Here is a 19,863-nt window from a genome sequence, read left to right on the forward strand (position 1 = left end):
CTGAACAAGTGAGCAGCGGAGGGAGGCTCCTCGGGGCAGAAGCAACAAATGGACTGTTAATGAACGCACAAGTGACGAGAAAGCCGGCCAGATGGAGGCTCCGACGCTCTCTGGTGGAGAAACCTTAACACAGAAGGAGTCTGTTAAGAGCCGAAGGTCTGTGATCACTCCATGGCAGCTGCAATCAAACCGTGCACTCATTGTGAACCCATTTCTCACTCTCTTCGTTCGCCGAAAGATTCTGCACTTAAGTGTGAACTGCTGTCTCAACACCCCGCCCTACCACCCCGCACGTTATGAAGTGCTGATAAACTGAACAGGCAAAAGGCAAAATGGACTGACCTCCGAGCTAATAGCATTAGCATTGAGCTCTCCACTGCACACCAAGGCTGACGGCCATACTCATTTGGCCCCCTCTCAGTTTCCCAGATCTCTGGTTTACACCTCATTAGGCTGGAGCTTATTGTGCATCAGCTAACAAGGACCTGACTCAAGGGCCCCATTACAATGGCTGGCAAAGCTGTGCCTATGTAGTATGGCTTATTATGCAACTGAGTAGCAGCGTTGACAGTGAAAAGCTGAGTACACTAGGCTGCCTATAGACAGGCATAAAACTAAGAAGAGAACGAAACATCAGCAAACATTTATAGTACAGCCAAGAGTTTTATAGAGTCCTATAGACTGACTGTGAAACTTTTCACAGTGAATACCCCCTCAAAAAACATTTGGCTCTTCGAGTGCCATCATTACAGCCAGTATTAAAATACAGTAGATATATAGTATATCTACTATAATTAGATATATAGTAATAGTATTTTTACTTGAAGTTAAGACAACACATGGGAAAACGTTTTAAGGGTAACGAGGGCTAAATCTACAGCAAAATACAAGCACTGGTGGCAAGCCCTTATTAACTGTTAGCTAAATAATTCAAACCTCTTAACAACAATAATGCATCAGTGCTGGTTAATGCCTGGAAAAAAACATTTAGGACATTATCACTACACGGTTGTTCTCTAGAATGATGGCGTAAGCAACTAAACTGGCCTGTATATGATTTTCTTTCTTTCTCCTGGAAATTAAGTTTAAAAAGTGGGGATAATTTTATGATACTCCTTTGCTAGGCATGTTTTCACGTCTGATTATCAAGAATCTGTCAACTACAGAGGAGTTTCCTTAGGCTTATGTATCTCAGGGAAACAAGATGAGTGTAGAAATGTTTCCTATCTTCAAAATGAGTTCAACAGATGTCAGATAATTGGAAATTCTTTAATATCAGGTCTGTATTCAGACCAATATGCTATGTGGCTGTGCATATGTTTTAGTAAGATTTTATGTCATAGCAGAAGTCAAATGGCTTGCAAACGTCAGCCAAAATGAATAACTCAGTATTTCTTTGTAACACTCGTTTCAAATCCAACCCAAAAACTTTCCAAACTGCAGTTTGTGGATATTCTTTGCAAAGCTGTACACAAAGCCCTCCATCTTAAAAACAGCGGGAGTAAAAGTTGTGTGGGCAGGAGCGTAAGAATAGAAAATGGAAACAGGTTATTCATCTTTACTTTCGTCATTCTCAGCCAATATATTTCCACATAAGCTGGCAGACAATAACCCTGACAGCCAAAACAATCTGTAAAAGCCCACGCAATGGCAGCATCATTTAAACACACATAAAAAGATGGGTTGGGGGAGGATTTCTAGTGTACACTATATAACAAGAAAGCACTTTCTGTCACAAAGTCTGGGTCTGCAGCGCACCAAATTGCAACTACAAAGCGCCTCCGGGAAAAGTTGCAGGATGTTGGTCAGCTAAAAAACAGAGGACTTGAATGACAACAGGAGCCTGCAATGAGAACTGATAAGATCTGTGAGCCCAATGAGGCCTGAGCTGCATTACCAAGATAGAGGCCACAGTCAAGTGCATTAACCTGTCTAAATAAAAAGAGCCTGCTGCGGCAAGCTCAGAGAGATAACACAAGACAAACAGAGGAGAAGAAATTACAATCCTGGAAAAATAGATACTATAATACAGTCCAAAAAATCCCAACAAAAAACAACTAACAACAAATGCAGCCTGATTGCACAGTCCAACTCCAGTGATGTTTCTCCCGGTTTATGCAAAATGCATGAAGTCTGAAACCATCTTCCATCAGTGAAGATTTTTCTACAAATTACAGATTATGCATAAAAAGAAAGTTGCTTAAAAAACAGGGCTCATACTAGTCATTTCCCCCCCATAATCACCTCATCCTCCTTAACGTTTCTCATCTATCTTTAAATGTAGGCAATTTCAGTTTCTGATGAGGTATTTGCCAAACCACCCACAAAAACTATTAAGAGACATACATGCATAATATTAATCTCTATCACTACAACCAAATTCTGGACTGTATACGAAAACGTGTTCTTACAGCCACCCACTGAGCTGGAGTTTCAGCTCAGGAAGAGAACTTGCTACTCATCATATGCAAAGACATATGGTATGGAGAATCAGGAGAAGGGGTTTGGATTCGCTTTTTGCTGGATTTGGAAGAGGCAGCCTGTGCAGCTTTATATTTTCGGGATGTTAAACATGTGGGTCAGAGAGAGCAGGGGGTGTATGAGAAGTTTTAAGTCCCACAGCATGATAAGAGAGCTGCAAGGTGCAAATAATCAGAGCTCTGGATTCCTTAATAGCTAAATCTAATTTCACAGGCACTTCAAAACACTTGAGTCTGCACATATTGTGCCATATGCAGGTGCAATTTAAGGCTTCTGAATAAGCATTGTTTGAGAGGATACAAATATGAATAAACATTCTTTTGACATAAAAAAAAACCATGATGCTTGCAGTTAAACAGTATTTTGGAGATGCAGTTATTGATAAATGTGGAGCATTTCTCCTTTAATCAATAATCATTTGGTCTGCACAATGTCAGAAAAAAATGAATATTTCTGTTATCATTTCCAACAGTTAAAGGTGATATCTTTAGTTTTCGAAAGTACTCTGGTGAAACACTAAAGAAGCTAAAATGCTATCATCTAGCTAAACAAGTTAATCAGTAACTAACTGAGGGATTGCTTGTCTACTTATTTAGGTGGCAGTAAGAAACAGGAGGAAAGAAAGCTATTTTTCCTATCTGTGAAATGTGAAATAGTTAAAGTATGAAGTATTTTCTAAGTTACTTTGTGTCTGAAAACTCTGGCACATGCTTTTTTCTAGTGTTTTTCAATAGTCTCGACTGTGCATTATCAGACAGCAAGAAGCAGAAGTGGCAAGAGGGAATAAATTAACAAGTAAGTGTAGCAATAGCTAAGAAAAACTCAATCATCTCTTCTAATTGGCCCTCTGGCCCTGTTGTTGCTATCAAAAATATTTTTTAGAAGTGAAACTTCTTTTGATTTTTGAAGTAAGTATTTATTTTTATAACTCAATGTCCTCCCTATGCAGACGGTTGGGAAAACAAGGCGAGCACTTCCCTGTAAAGGCAATCTAATTTACTGCTACCAAGGCAAAGCTCTTTGCGGAATGATTATTAAACCTGTGAAAAAGTGGGGAAGATGTAAAATTAAGCAGAAGTAGGTAAAAAACTGCAAATTGCAAATCCGGCTCGTCTGTTGAGGCTAAAGGCAAAAGGAAATTTGCAAAGCCTAAAGCTGTTAGCAATTTTAACTCGGTGCACTCCAGTGGGAACACTTAAAACAAACAACCAGAAGGAAAGAAGGGCATGTCAGGATTAACTATAACCTCATGAAAACCCACACTGAAAAAAAGGGACTGGCCATCTCTTGGATTTATGTAAGCATCTTGCATGCATTTAACACAATTGCCTCATGTTTTAAAGTTAAATGTAACTATATAGTGTAAAAACTACATGATATGCAGAAAGGGTGTATTAAATTGTTCATATCATGTTCAGGTGAAGTAAGTCAATAAGATAGCAACGTTAAATCTCGTGAAACCACGCGTGATTTCATCTCGCGGGCTTTGGATCGTGGTTTAAAAAAGGCATCCATCTCAGTCAAGTCGAGCAGCCAACTCTACGTTTTTGGTATGTCTTGATTTTTTGAATTCATTTTTACCATATTTCAGCCAAATGTAGTTAAACGTCTAGAGTGTCGCCATGTAACATGCTAAAAAAGAGCCGTTAGCTTATTTGCTGTTTTATCTGTTGTCAAAGAATTGGCGCTTTTTCATTTGAATTTGTCTTTGGCACAAGAGCCGTAATATCACATTAAACCTAATTACGAGGCACTCATAACATAATTTGGTTTTCTGTGTGAATAGATTTGTCAACTGACTCTTCAGTTACATTGTGTATTTACTGCACCGTGGTGTTAGTGAGATTTTGGACATTGAACAGCTTTAGCTAATATCATCAGCGGCATTATGCTAGCTTACATCCCTACCCCTCCTGCCCTCACCTGCTGTCCTTTTGTTTTTGTTTTTGTTTTTTTTGCTGCACATTGAGAGATGACCTCTATTCTGCATTTCACCAGGAGTCAGCTGATGGATTGTGGGTTCAAGGTGTTATGGTAAGAAAGTATATTCTATTTTCGTTTCTGTAACTTAATTATAATAGGTTTTTTATAATTATTAGGTGCATGCATACTCACCCTATTAATACAACTGAGAGATCCAAAATCTGCCATAGGTTTAACTTATACCTGTATGTATTGCCAGAAAGGTGATTACTGGACTCGCATTAATGCACACTTGAACTGAAATGAGGTTGTAACTTGTGGGTTGTTGGGTTGCAAATCAGAAACAAACATCTTTGGATTTTTTTTAATCCCATAAGATCTGGAAACACAGTTTTTATTCAACAAAACATTACTGATTAACCAAGCACAGTGCCTGCTGTTATTTCAAAAATAATTTTATGTCATTTCAGATAAAATGCAGCATTCCAGTGCATCCCAACCATGCCTTTACAGTCAAGGTTTCTGACGGAGCTGAGTTTTTCTCTGACAGTCTGCTGAAAGTGTTTGCAAAGTGATCGGGGGAACAGGGCACAAAGCTAAAGGATGTAGCTGCCATAATGACAGTAAGAACTTTAAAATTCTTTAACTACAAAGTGTATATGTATTGCATTAGGTCAGTAAAAGATTTTTATGCTACATCCATTGAAACAGTCAACTATTACCTGTGAGTAATGATTCCACTAAAAGGATGCCATAATTTTCGTCATGCATTTACTGGCCCACTGAGAAAAAATTATCTTTTTGTTAAAAATAAATGTTCTGGAAACTATATATCCATAAAGTTGATGTCAAACAGGAACTTTTGATATTGCTTTGTAGATGCTGGTGTTGCATGTTGACTGGTTTAAAAAGTCAAGAGTTTTTGTCTGGGATCATTTTCTTCTGTGCTACTGAAAAGTTCACAAATCTCTGTTTTCTTTGTTATAATAGTCAAGGATGACATTAATGCTCGGAGTCCCTCATCAAAGTGCTCCGCATCTGTGTGAAAGACAATTGCAACATCTTTGTGCAGGAGTTCATGGTGAGTGTTTTATGAGTAGATTGTGGCTTTGCAACATTTAAAAATGCATTTAGTTATCCACTTGATCCTCATTGGACTGGTTAGGACCAGTAGTCCTCTTTAATAATTTGAAGTTCACATGAGGCCTGGTAGTGAACTCGGCCGCCGGCCCTTGAGGCCCCATCCCCACCCCTGTATTAGGGGTCACATCAGTGTGAAAAAACTTTAAATTTGTCATTCTAATGAACAAAGGAAAATCCCACCAATATTTATATTAGCTTTTGTTTGAAAAAATGACCAATTGACCAACAGCTAACCAAATTGTGGGGCTGAAAGTCTAAATTCTAACATCTTCTGAGTGACATAACCTGGATTTCTGATGGGCCGGTGTCTTTCTAACAAAAACTAATGTAAAGCATTTGAAATTATTATGTTTTTCACCCTCTCTTAGAAACTCTGTTAGACCATGAATGGCAGCATGGCAGGCCACTCTTTGGCTATAGCTATTTACTATGTTGCTTGCATTGGTTTAAATTACTCTAACATTAGAACTGGTAGATTAAAAAGAGATGAGTTTAAAAAGGAATCTTAAAGAAATGTTTTGTGTTTAACCAGGACTTGACTGAGGCCACTGCACAGATTGAGAAAACCACAATGAACATCTGTCTCCAGAGGATGCGGCAGGCAATGACTTTTCTGATGTTGTTCTTCAAGATATGGATAACGTGACCTTTGCAGTAGCCATGCTGTTTGGACCTTTTTTATTCCTTCAACATGAGCTACCCATCACAACTCTGCTACACTTTTGAGGTGATTCAATGGGTGGTAATGGAGTTGGATGCAACTCAGCTCTCAAGAAAAGCTCACAACTAAGACAAAACTGCTCCTGCAACGAAGCTCACTGTTATGCATGTGAGGTGACCAGCTCTAGGTGAGAGGACATTTAAATCTCACACTTGTTCTGCTGCATTTTTGAAGCTCAATTCCAGGAACGGATCGCAGGGTTCATTTTTATATACTCTGCAACTGCCATGAGGACGAGCCGTTTTTTGTTGTTGTTTGTTTTTCCTTTTGCTCTGTACAAGTTCTGTTTGTCTGTTTGGCAGCATTTTTTAATTTCTCTTTGTATTTTTTCTTTCTTTTACTAGTGAAGAGATGTAGCGTGAACAGTTATGCAGTCTAAATATCCCATATGGGTCGTGTGAAATGGTATTTTCAGTTTCATTCAGTTGAAGTAAAGAACGTTGAATATTTCTAAGTGTGCTGTTTTGAACCAAGATGTCACAGTATGATCAGTGCTGTAATTTTTGACAGTCACTGTATCAATGTTATTTTTGCGTCTCTTGAATAAAGGTTTTGACCTGCAAGTGCTAATTTCTTTAGTTATTGGGGTAAAATGGGAGGTGTTAATAGGAAGGTGTTTGCCAATTCAGTAACCTAATTTAATGTTAATGGAAACTAACATTACCTCAAATTGTTTAGTTATAATTGTTGTTTAACTGAATCTTGACGTCAGAGGCCTTAAATAGAATGTTTTGATTTGTTCTTTCCCAACATTTTTCAAAAGAAACAGTCCAATTTCTTTGCTGTGATTGATTCCAGAGAACACGGAAGAACTGACATTATTTAACTGTTGATTTATATAGATTCAGTAGAGGAGTAATGTCAGTTTAATTCTTTACCTACTGCAGTGAAATTAGACATTTTGTTTTGAAAGGTTACTGGTGGATGCCAGCAACCATCTTGGAAGAGAACAATACAATCTGTTATAAGGCCTCCATTTGAAAATTGTGTATTTGATACTAGAATATAATAGCAAAATGTAATTTGAAGATAACATGTAGTATTTAAGTGACCAAGTAGTATTGGGTAAAAGTTATTGAATCGTGTTGGGGTAACGTGAGAAAATTGTGAAGGATTAAAATATTCCAAGAGCTCAAATTACTTCATCAAAACATGTTTAAGTCACATTTTATCAACACAAATTGCACAGGTTTATTGAACATGAATAAATTGTGTTAATTTAACTCAATTGTTTAAGTTGCTGCCAAAGCAAAACATCTGTGTGCAACAAATGTCCACCATTGAATTAAGTAAATCCAACAACATATTTTTTTCAGTGCAACAATCAGGACATTATAAACCCTGCAGGTCACAACTCAAGAAAGAGGCTATATCTCCATAATGAATAAGCCGTAAAAAGAGTACTGTGAGCTGCATTATCAAAGATAGAACAAGGGTGGTTAAAAGTCAGGTAAGGTTAAGATGAGGTAAAATGCAGTCGCTACTGATTTTCCAACTGCAACAAGTGACTTGTGTCACAGTGATTGCAAGCTGTCACACATCTTGAAATCTACCGTAGCTGATATGAAGGCAACCATTTGAGTTTCATTGAATACAGCGCCAAAAAATGACTATGAACTTGTAAAAATAACACCCCCTTCTCTCTTCTCTTGCTCTCTCACTGTTTGCGTCTGCTATACACTTAGAGCGATCAGGCTCTGGGTTAAAACACACACACACACATATAACCCAGCAGGCATGTGCTATTCAGTTTTTTCTCTCCATTAAGGTAATCTCTAAAAGCTCAGAGGCACTGCTGTGCCAGGAGAGGAGAGTTAAAAGGGGTGAAAGTGACGGCTGGGCAGAGAGAGCAAGCCATCAGGAGAAGGTCAGCCTGCCTGTCTGAGCTGCTGGATGGAATAACAGGCCAAGGCAATCATAAGGCTCCAGACAGCCTCCCATATAACTGACAGAGACAACTGTAATCTGTTGCGCCACACAAAGCGATGGGGGGGACGCCTACTTGATCATTAAAACATGTACAATACAAAGCAACACGCCCATCTTTTCACCTTTTGCCCTCCACTGTCTATCTATTATCTGTGCCTCTCTCCCACCCACAAACCCGGCAGCCTCTAACTTTGTTTCCGTGTCAAACTTGGGAATACTACAGAGGCAGCCAAGTTAAAATTGCAGCAGTAATGTGGATCCAGCAAAACACCTGTTAATACACAAAGGCACACAATCGAGCAATTAGAGCACGCTACGGCTCCTCTGAAACATCTCCGGGGCCGTCTGTGGCTGCAAACGACAAATGTGTGTGTACTCAACTGGAGGATGAATGCGAGAGATGGAATATAAGTGTGACAAAGACATTCTGGAAGGGGAGGAGAGACCTGGGGAGAAACAGGTGGTGGTAGCTAGCGTATTGCATCTCTTTGTTTCACTTATCGTTCTGGTAAAAGCTGGCTGTCTTTTTTTTTTCTTTCAAAAATAACAGCAGTCCAGCAGCAGGTGAGAAAGCCTCTTAATTACAGCCTGTTGTCGAACCCGGTCAGGCAGCATGGTATTGCCACTGGGTGTGAGGAAGACACTCCAAACACACTACATTACATCAGTGCTGCTACATTTACCTCACTGGGGAGCTCTACAATAAGTTGCCAGATGGAGACAGGCAGGCGTGTTAGAGTTAAGAGAGAGCTGATGAAAAATACGTTTGGCGAGAGATACTTCAAAGAGCTGCAACCTAACCTCGAATCTCAACAGTGTTTTAGCTCATTTACAACAGCCAAACAACAATTTTAAGTAAATCCACCACACAGTATGTCTGGTTGCAGTTACAAAGTTTGATTTAAAGTGTGTACATCACCAAAACGATCCTTAAACTTATCCTTATAGGCCATAAAGAGACACTTTGGGAAAAGATTTTCTACTTCTTATCAAACCAGAGTGCGATTAGAAAATTACATATTTTAATTCCAGTGAATCAAATCTGTAAATTAAGGAGTAAATAGCAACCCTATACCAATGAGTCCAGTCAACACGGACTGTGATTGAACTTGTTATAAAAATCCCCCGGCTGCACTGCTGCCAAATGAAGCAAATGAAATCCTACAACCATTTTAGTCACAGCAGTATGAGGCCGCCTCTTCACTGAATGTGCCACGCTCAGTAACCTTCGAAGGGTCCAAACCACCGGAGAGGAGATACATATAAAAACTAACAGTGAAATGAAATTGATAATATTATGGTGACAACTGATAGTCTGGGTTTAGAGACACATTACATCTCGAGTAGAACGCTAGAAAAAAACAACAATAAAAAAACCCAAAGAGGACATTGTACACTCTCAGTATGAATGACAGAGATGCCCGAGTCATCATAACATCTTAAACAAGCTGCTGCTGACAATACAACCTCTGGCAGGGCGATGTAATGAGATTGGCCCGTTGCCACATATACAGTGTATAAACACTGGGCACAATCAGCTGCACACACATAGCAGAGCTTGGCACAAACTGGTAGATGGTGTAGAAATCTGCAGACCACCTTTTAAAGTATCTGCATGGGTCCATCCTGTAAATGATGATGCATTATTATAGCTAATAAGATTCCTCATTGATCGCTGTTGCAAATGTGTCTTCCTGACTGATCCTGCCCACATGGAGATCAGAGTACAGTTTCAGTAACAGAGGAGTAAATGGTTCAGGTAAGTTTCTTCAGACATCAGGAATGTGGACTCCAATTGAAACGCTAAAATCCAGGTCTATTTTCTTTTCTACTGATTTAAGGAGGAGTGTTAATGTATAACCACAATGACCTGACTCTACTGTATGCAGAGAGCAAACAACAGGAATTGTGTGGACCACATCTGGTTTGGTAGAAAAGGTCCTGTATACACTTTTCTCTCGCTTACTACACTCTCTAAGTGGCACCTGAACAGTTAAATACCAAATGGAGTTTTTGCCTTGTCCCTCTAAAATAGCATGATGCAATACACTGCTGAGCCTTTGAGTCAAGTAATGAAAGGAGCAACAAAACAAAGCATAAAAAAACAGCATCGCCTGTGGCCTTATCCAACTGTTTTTTCTTGTTTTCATTAGACGAATGCAGCACACTGAAGTTTGAAACAATGGACGTCACTGCATGCGGAATACTGAATTTCCTTTTAAGGATTTAAAACAATCAGTTATTTTCCACGGCTGCATTTTCCTTTTCTTAAATTCATAACTGGGTGCCAATTTAGTTTACCGATTAGTAGCAGGTGACCCAAATGCTAAAAGGCTATAATGCAGTTGCCTGGGTGTGAATCGGCCTCAAAGACAGTCACTGCAAGTCTTCCCCTGGTCTTTCTCACATTCTTCTCTTTGCTGTTCTATCACAATAAAAGCCAAAATGTCTCAACTTTAAGAAACCAGGTTCTAGGTTTGAACCCACTGGTCCCCTCAGGCCTTTTTCTGGGGATTTGGCGTGTTTTCTTATTGCATGCACTGATTCAAGTGGAGTCCAAAGAAAGGTCCTCAAATTAGACCCACTCCGTGTGCCTAAATTGGCTTCAGGTGCAGCAGCGAGCATGAAATGTTGTCTGTTTCTTTATATTAGCCCTGTGATGGACTGGTAATCTTTCACCCTATGGCATCTGGGATAGGCTCCACTCCTCCTGCGACCCTGAACTGGATAAGCAGCTAAGAACATGGAAGGAAATAAAGATGGAAATGAAAAACCTCGAGATATAGTGGCATAATAAATCACGCCTTGAAAAAAGTAAAACTGAACACCAAACCACCAAACAAAAACATAAAGGATGGAGCTTTATACAAGTTAATGTGATTGTAGAGAAACAAACTATTTCGGGAGAGAGAAAGGGGACAGAGGCAAAATCCAAAGTTTTCCTGAGGGTTTCAACATGACTGTTTATCTTGCAAACAGGCCAACTCTGGCAAAGGCAAATGGATGACAACACTCATCCAATCAGGATCTGCCAGCTGTCCTCTTATCTTGCTCTCATATCAATAAATAAATCTCTCTAAGAACACACATGAACCGCTTGAAAAAAAGAGGTGCTCCCACTAAAAGCATTCAAGCTGCTGCATTGCACAACCATGTCTGAAGGACAGGGGGAGCCATAGTTAAAAATTAGAAAGCGGGAAGTGAAACGTTGCTAGAGGTCGCAGATAACAAAGGAAGCACCATAATGGCTGACAATAACTCTATCTTAAATTGGTTAGGTCTAATGGGTCATTATCTGCCCCACAGGCCCTGTTTTATTAACAGCAGGACACACCTGCACACACACAGTCACATATCCACATATCCAGATGCTTGCTAGAGTTTATAATGCAGCACACCCTAACTATAACATGACTGATGATGTGAAATCTGGTCGAGTAGCTGAGGCAGCAATGAAAATCTGAGGATATAAAAGGAAGATTTAAGAAGCCTTCGCTATCTGTGTTGATAACCTGAATGTTTACATATTCATAAGATGAGCAGGGTTATAATGACAGAGGGGGCAAGACGGGATGAGAGCAGTACTAAGAGAGCTATAAAGCTTTTTACAGCTGTGCTTCTATGTGTTCCCGTATTATGCTCCTACTTTAGACAATGCGGACTGTAAAAAGCTATTAAAACATACATAAAGACCACTATAATCATGGTATATATAATAATGAAGCAAATAACTGGTGTAATAACTAAGAATGACCACCCAACCCTACTGCTCTACAGAGCTCCTATTTTATATTGCACATCATTTTCCTCTGATCTCAACTTTCATATTCTCCTGGCATCCTGGATGTAAAAATAATGTAATGTCTGAGTGGTAGTTCTGTCAGCTTCTCTCCCTGCTGCCAGCGGCCAAAAAAATCTATTATCCCAGCGTTAAAGGAGAGCGCCACCCATATTACTCGTAAAAGTCTTTTCAAATGTTTGTGGGAGTACCACTGAAAAACACAGAGGGGTCTAAACCCTATAACTTAAAAAAATCTGAGGCTGAGAAGCTAGAAAGGCTATGTAAGCTGTTGGTGGTCTAGTTGCACGATAGGTAGCGTTCTGCTGCATCAATTTTGATGTATTTTTCCCCTCCTTCGTGGCAATATAGGAGGGGAATGCTGGATTCACTGGCGTGCACTCTTATGTAAATACACCTTTGTAATCTCTGAGGGCCACCCACAAGCACAATTATAGGAAGTAGTGTTAGAAGCACATACATTTTTAGAAATAGATTCAAGCAGAAGAAGTGAATTTCTTGTTATAGTACAGACTGATGGTTCATTAAGTTTGCTTTGGACAGGTCAGCGTGCTTTCCTGTTTCTTTGCTCCACAGGCTGGCAGCATCAGGCTGATTTCAAAACATCCATCTGCAGGTATGTCAACAGTCTCGGTAAGACACCCGAGGTGTCAAACTGAATCTCGGTAAAAGTGAGAGATGTGGAATGGCTCTTCAAAGATACCGCAAGAACCAGCTTTCAACTTCTAAAATGCTCCTTTGGGTAAAACCAGCAGGTACACAATGAAAAGAGTTGTGAAATAAAAGACGACTAACATAAAAATGCTTGTACATGATGGAAGTGTTGAGGGTATTCTTTCCTCGGGCGAGAAATCATTCATCTTCTCTGCAGTGATCAGACAGGATGAATAATATTAAATTAAATAAATTACCAGATTGTTGAAAGCTCTTAAAAGGTAACAAAGAAAATGCATGCTGAGGTGACAAAGACAAAGGAATTTACCCATGATATTGTTTGAATAGAGCTAATATACCTTCTCCAGTAACAATGAGTGTGATCTTTTAATGACTTACAGTTGACTACAACCCTTATTAATTTATTTACACTGAATAAACGCTAACAAATGACGCATTCCACTGCTAAAGAAACACAGCACTGCATAGGCAAGCAGGGTAACTGCAAGCACTTACTACTGTTTCTTCTTGTTATTGTATCTAATTAAACAGTCGGCCCCAAAATAACATCATTAATAAGATTATGCCTATTCTAATATCAATTTACTGGAATGAAAGCCAAAACCTAATTTGCAAAGCTGAGGCTGTGTGTCTAAGTTTTCCAAATGATCATGTAATGATGTGTAATTTACACTAAATCTTGTCACCACAGCTCTGGTAAGGTTACTTATTTTTATAGGGCAGGATTACTGAGCCGGTTCTGACATGTAGTTGCCGTCACCCCTCCCAACAGACCTGCTGCCAAGCCTCTTGTAGTATTAGCATTTTCATTCCAGACAGAGCCAACAGGCTAACCTAACGAGCAATCTCCCACAGGAACACATCTGTTGTCAGATTAGTTAGGCTCTGACCATGGGTCATCAATCAAAGTGGTGGATTACATTATGTACTGGAATTCATTCATTACTTACATCAGCTGATTAAATGGCATGAAGAGATGTAGAAAGAGCAATAGAGAGATGCCCGAAAATTGAGGGGGGGGAAGTTAAAGCATTCAGCTCCACAAATCAAACAGGATTAAATGTGAGTACAGTGAAACTGAGAAAAATGTGAATTGGCACCGAAACAAATGCATGCCTTGCTGCCTTTCAATCGGCAACATTATCATTTGTAAATGTCAATGTGCTCAACTTGATAACAAATCTATTTGCTATTCTTCATTTTTCTCAAACGGCACACATGAAAACATAGGGTACTTTCTGATACAGTGGCGTTTTTTAATGCAGATTTGCTCAAATAAGTCCTTTGTCTTAAATTTGGTTGTAAAAATATTAATATTTTGTTATTGCCTAATAAATAACAGTGTATAACAGGTTTTGTTATTTCTTGTTTATTTAAGACAGGTGGTCTAATGAAATTGTTAGGCACTCTTATGGGAACAAGAAGCTGTAGGGCATCGTGTTGGCACCATGTGAAGCCAAAAGGATCAATGATGAGGCCCTAACAGCCTAAGGATAAGCTAGACCTTTACCACAGTCATCTTTGTCTCTGCTAAAGTGTTTTCTGGCTCCTAGATAGAAGCTACAATTAGCTTTTCATGTCTTCTACCTGGAGGGGCAGGCATGCAGTCACAGTCACAGAATTGCTGATTTCCTTCAAATTGTGACAATAAACAGAAGCAATTTTCCTCTCTGATGGGAATTATCCTGACAGTTTAATTGGAATGCCGCTGCCAGAATTTTTTTTAATTGGAGGAACAAAACACACACAAAACTTACCTACAAGAAACTGGAAAAGAAATATAAAGGATCAATCAAAACAACCAGTACTTAGCCGCTATGAGTTTGACAGCGACTGTCACTGCAGATCGGTTACCTTGGCAACAGGTCAGCTGTTCTGCAAAGCCGTCAGCAGTTAGCTAACCCCCAAACACACACGCGCACACACACACACATTTGTCCAACAAGCATATGGTTAAAGGTTGCACAAGCATTATGGTGTGAGACGTAGCTAGCGACAGATGTGGCACAAGCAGGGTAGCGGAGATTACAAGTTGCTGAGACAACATGGCACATGAATCTGTGTTATGATACGGATCATCATGTGTCACAGTACAAACTGCTCTCTGTCAACTGGATCAGAGAGAAGACAAATAGAAAATCAGAAGATAGGAGGTAGGAGGTGGGTTTTGCTCCAGATGTCTGGTAGGAAACGGCTTTTAAAGGGCTAAGTTAAAGAAAAAGAAAAAAATTAAACACGCCTCTTTCATCTTCAAATCACATTTTCAAGTCGTCTGCTTTTGTGTTAACAAAACCCCTCATCTATTAGGACAGTCGGATCAGAAAACGCGCATGCTGAAAAAGTATCACAAACACAAAGACGCCATGTTCATTTGAAGTCAAGCGAAAACTGTGACACAGATCAGAAAGGAATTCCCATATCTAGGATTTCAGCTTATTTAGCCGGGCTTTGTCATGACTGCTGTGATCCCAGTAGTAGAGGGGGGGGGAGATGAACGGCACACAGCAGTCTCTAGTGGGGTGTCAGAGTAATTGCTTATTTTTAACCAGTCCCCAGAGGGCATCACAATGTGGATAGCGGAGAAGCTCGACTAAACACTCCAAAACAGCAGCTCCACCTGCTCCTCCATATCTCCGTTGTCTGTCTCTTTGTCTTCATCACAAAGGTCAAAACAACAAATTCAACCTGGCAGGCTGAACTTTACCATTTACTTCAGTATGTGTCCCTCGGTAGTGTCAAAAGCCAAGCACAGAAAATATAAAGTATATTAGAGACACTGTCACAGTATAACTGGGAATTATGGTCAATAAAATGTTTGCCATTTTGTGTTTATGGCAGGATTTGTCGATGTAATGAAATGACTTCACTGTACAGTGTACGTGAAGGAGAAACTAAAACTCAAAGATCCCCAGGCGTACATTTATTTTTAAGTTCACTACTTAAAAAAACAGTTTCCCCATCACTGTGCAAGCTTTTACACAGGTGAGGATAAAATCAATTTTTAAATGTTACTGTTCTTTATATTATATGGTATGATCATACCGTCTGTCAGTACTGATGATGCTTCTGTTTAGGGAATTATAAAAACTTTAAAAAGCATGGTTTTAGTGAATTTTATCTTTATTTTTTTTGCTGTACATTAGAGACTATTTTCCAGAATTTCTTTTTCTTTTCATGAGGAAAAAAAGGCATGACCTGATTTCAAGTGTTTTTTGCTCCAATAATCCACAGAGAAGCAGAGCAGCTTGCTTAGAGGGCATCTGAAAGACATTTCATCTAGTAAATAAGTGGATCCTCTGTAGCTGGTATTACTTCTGTTCAATGTAACTTACAGTATTATGCTTTAATAGTGGGATGCTGCATTCTCTAGATAATGCACCATTATTTCATGTCGCTGTGCTTTCCGATCGCTTTTGAAGTACAGCAAGATTGAGTTACCTTGTCTTAACTAAATAAAATTTTGCATCTTTCTCATTCATCTTCTCTTGCGCTTGAACAATTGTCCTTCTAGGCATCACATTAGTGGAGACAAAACTCTGCAACAATCTATGCTACTTGTCTGTTTTCCCTATTCATTTATCATGTGCCCTGTGATCATCATGCCTCTTAAAGATGTCTCTTTCCTCCTTTATCTCGCGTTTCTACTGCATGTCTCTATGTCTTTCATTTGGGTTGGCGTGCAAAAAGATGAATGGGGTGGGGCAGTTTTACAGATGGATGCGTGGGGTTCTGTTGTGATGTACTGTAGGTGAGCGGGGAAGAGCAGCCAGTTGGCACGAAAGAGGAGGAGGAGATGACGAGTTAGACGTTAACAAGCTGTCGCTGCCAACACAACACAGCGCCCAATGCAACAACAAAAACAACAGAGACAACCCCCCGACAAGCCCGGTGCTATAAACAGCAATCAATATGAATCCAACACCGTTCCACCCACAGAGAAGAGGTACCCACTTTAGGTCAAGCTTGGACCAATTGAAACAAAATTAATGTGCGAAATCAAGCAGAAGCCTCCGGGTATGCAGAGATGCCAAGACCGGCAGTTCCTCAAATGGACACTTGAGGGTGGATCCAAACGAGAGTCAATCCCAACAGACTCTCACGTTAAAATGACCATTAAAAAGCACGTTTATGGTCTGGCACAAAAAACCCCTGAAGAGTTCTGATTTGAGATCGTTCCTCCCTTCACAACAACTGCAGGTGTGATTCTGTTTCTTTATCTCACTAGTTTAGATTTTATTTTTAGCATTTAAGTGGCATTACCTGACAAATAATATGAATTATTATGTGGTACAGCACATTCAGATGCATGTGCTATGGTTTTGGTTTGAAAATTTTTTAGTGTTTTAATAACTTAGTTAGCATTCAGCAGTCAACTGTGTGTTGTATCCATACGAGTCTAAGAGGAAACATTTAATAAAACATTTTCATAATTAAGCAAATATTTCTTAACTTTTTCAAAGGCTTTTTATGGCTTATAGCTCATATAAATTAGAAGTCACGTGTCTCAGATTATTTGAAAGTTTCCTAAGATCAACCAAGAAATATAATACAGAATAATCCAACTTCTTAAAAGTACATGCATTTATAAACTCAATACTTTGTTGGCGTTCCTTTACCACAAATGGCAGCTTTCAGGTCGTCTGCACTTTTGGTTCAGGTGTTCCTCATCTTCTTCTGATGACAGACCACAGATTCTTTCCTGATTCATGTCAGGTGAGTTAGCTAGCCAAGCAAACACACCAATAACATAGTGAGCAAACTAGTAGTTTTGGCACTGTGGAAAGTTCGAAGATGTAGGCAAATGGAAGCATGAAGCATAGTCCTGGTAGACAGTATATTCCAAACACTGTAGGATTCTGATATCAATATTTGGTGAATATTGGATTTAAAAATCCAACATTCTGATATAGCAGCTGATATTTGTTTCTTTAGGTACACGAAATATTAAACAGATTTCCCTAACATCTGTTAAGCGTAGTATTTACCTATTTACTTAATTAGGCTCTGCCAGATTATACTTGTGTTTCTGGCGTTCCCAAACATCTGTGTTGCCAACAAGGAAATTATGGAGTGCCCTCTGGTGGACAATTTATTTAATATCAGCAATAATAACATGGTTGAAGGGTTTCTCCCATCTGTCTTTTACCCTTTTAAATGTCATTTATCAGGATTGCAAATGCAGATACTGATAGATAAGCACATAGCCAATATTGGTTATAATGTCTAAAATCAATCGGACATTAGTAGACAGCTGCACTGGCTTTGAGTGGGCCAACCAGCACGAACACCAGTAGATGACATGGCACCCCAAATCATCACAGACTGTTGAAAATTCACTCTGGACTTCAAACACCTTGGTTTCTGTGCCTCTCCACTCTTCATCCAGACTCTAGGACCTTGATTTCAAAATGTAATGTAAAATGTACTTTCATCTGAAAAGAGGACTTTGAACAACTGAGCAACAGTCCAGTCCCTTTTCTCCTTAGCACAGTGAAGATGCTTCTGATGTTGTCTCTGATTCAGGAGGGACTTAATAAAGAATGCAACAGTTGTAGCACCTTTCCTGAAGACGTCTGCATGCTGGCTCTTGATGCACAGACACCAGCCTCAGTCCACTCCTTGCAAAGGTCTCTCAAGTTCTTAAATCAACATCTGTTGACAAGACTCTCAAGGCTGCAGTAATTTCTGTTGATTATGCACCTTTTCCTACCACACTTTTCATTCTACTAAACTTTCCCTTAATATGCTTCAATACAGCGCTCTGCGAACATCCAGCTTTTTCAGCAAAGACCTTCTGTGGCTTACAGTGATTATGGAGCGTGTCAATGGTTGTTATCTGGACAGCTATCAAGTCAGCAGTCTTCTCCATGATTACAGCTTTATGAGCTGAACTAGACTGTGAAATACACACTATTTATACTGTAGAATATTTCATTTGAGTAAATTACTATTGAAAGAACGAGATACTGGATTTCCATTTTTCATGAGTATAAGCCAAAATCATCAAAATCACAAGGCTTTTGCAATTCTTGTGTTAAAGGTCTTAAAGCGGTAAAAATGAACCTCAAAAACCAATAAATGATGTCACTTTCTGAGTTTGAGTTTTCTTTCTTTCTTTTTTTTTTTTATTGTGGTGAATAGCAATTTTAGTTGATGAAACTTAGAAATAGAGCAGTAAAGTTTACTGTGCCCTTCCAGGCTAACCTCAGTGTCTCAGCTCACTCCCAAATGGCTTACTGCAGCAAGACGAGGATTAGCCAATGTTGCTGCCACCACTTCAAAACACTTTAACTGCAGCAGTCAAAATCAATCAAACCAAAGGAGAGAGAACATCAAATGTGTTCTGTTGCTTTTTGGTTAGTTTGCTTTTTTTGACTTTAGATAGCTTATCGGGATGTACATTTAACATTTAGTTTCCACTAATTTAAATTTACAGGAAACCTTTTGATTCCATATTATACCATGTAAAAGCTCTGAATGCTACAGTGCTCCCTATAGTATACTTTTAGTCACTTATTGTATTATATCATGGGACTAATAGCTGCAGGGCTTGGTACAGGCATGCCAAAAACACCTACTCCCTAAAACTCAAGAGCACCAAGTAACATTTACTCAAGTTAAATGTCAGTTATGATGAGTCCCAAGGCCAATCTGACTGAATGTTTTTCCTTCAATCTTAAGGCCTCATGCTGCCAATCACACCCACAGAGAAGCTGCCTCTCTGGACACACATAAATAGGCAGGGTATCACAGTTTTAAAACTAAAGCAGGCCTCTTTTGGGATCCTAGGTCTTTAAGGGAGAATACAGAAGTATTTAATATTAAAAAAAGACATCAAAAATGTCTCTATTTTAGCGATTGTTCCAATCTTTTCTTCCTGCCACCTGCTAGCTGAATGAAGCTTGAATCTGACAATTGTTAAATGTTCTGCCCCACAGCACCAGAGCACTTGGCAGAGCCGCACATGGCTGATCCAGTAAGAACTAGCACTGACTCACAACGAGCTGGGAGACAGAGAAATAGAGATGGAGATTGACAGAGAGACAATGGTTGCTACAGATAGACAGGAAGAGAACCTAAGTATTGAGGTAGATGAAACTTAGAGAGCAAAAAAAGAAAAATGGGAATATAGAGGCCGGCAGTAAGAGGGCAGTGAAGAGAGGAGTAATTGATGGTTTTCAGGTAAGCGTTG

The 19,863-nt window shown here is 39.4% G+C and overlaps 1 protein-coding gene and 1 long non-coding RNA gene across 10 annotated transcripts in view; one reads left to right on the plus strand and one right to left on the minus strand.

Annotated features, from left to right (window-relative positions):
* Positions 1 to 19,863, minus strand: part of srcin1a (SRC kinase signaling inhibitor 1a) — a 101,658-nt gene that overhangs the window by 51,728 nt on the left and 30,067 nt on the right. Inside the window, exon 1 of one of the 9 annotated variants that reach the window (XM_026164427.1) lies at positions 17,288 to 17,362. The exons of the other annotated variants lie outside the window; for them this stretch is intronic. The gene's annotated coding sequence lies outside the window, so the exon portion shown is untranslated. Of the gene's footprint in view, positions 1 to 17,287; positions 17,363 to 19,863 lie in introns of those variants that run through there. 9 annotated transcript variants of the gene reach the window in all.
* On the plus strand, positions 18,236 to 18,763 carry LOC113020447 (uncharacterized). The gene is made up of 2 exons (XR_003272202.1): positions 18,236 to 18,298; positions 18,429 to 18,763. It is a non-coding gene; the product is annotated as an uncharacterized LOC113020447 (long non-coding RNA).

The sequence above is a fragment of the Astatotilapia calliptera genome, chromosome 4, assembly GCF_900246225.1.
Source record: "Astatotilapia calliptera chromosome 4, fAstCal1.2, whole genome shotgun sequence".
NCBI lineage: Eukaryota > Metazoa > Chordata > Actinopteri > Cichliformes > Cichlidae > Astatotilapia > Astatotilapia calliptera.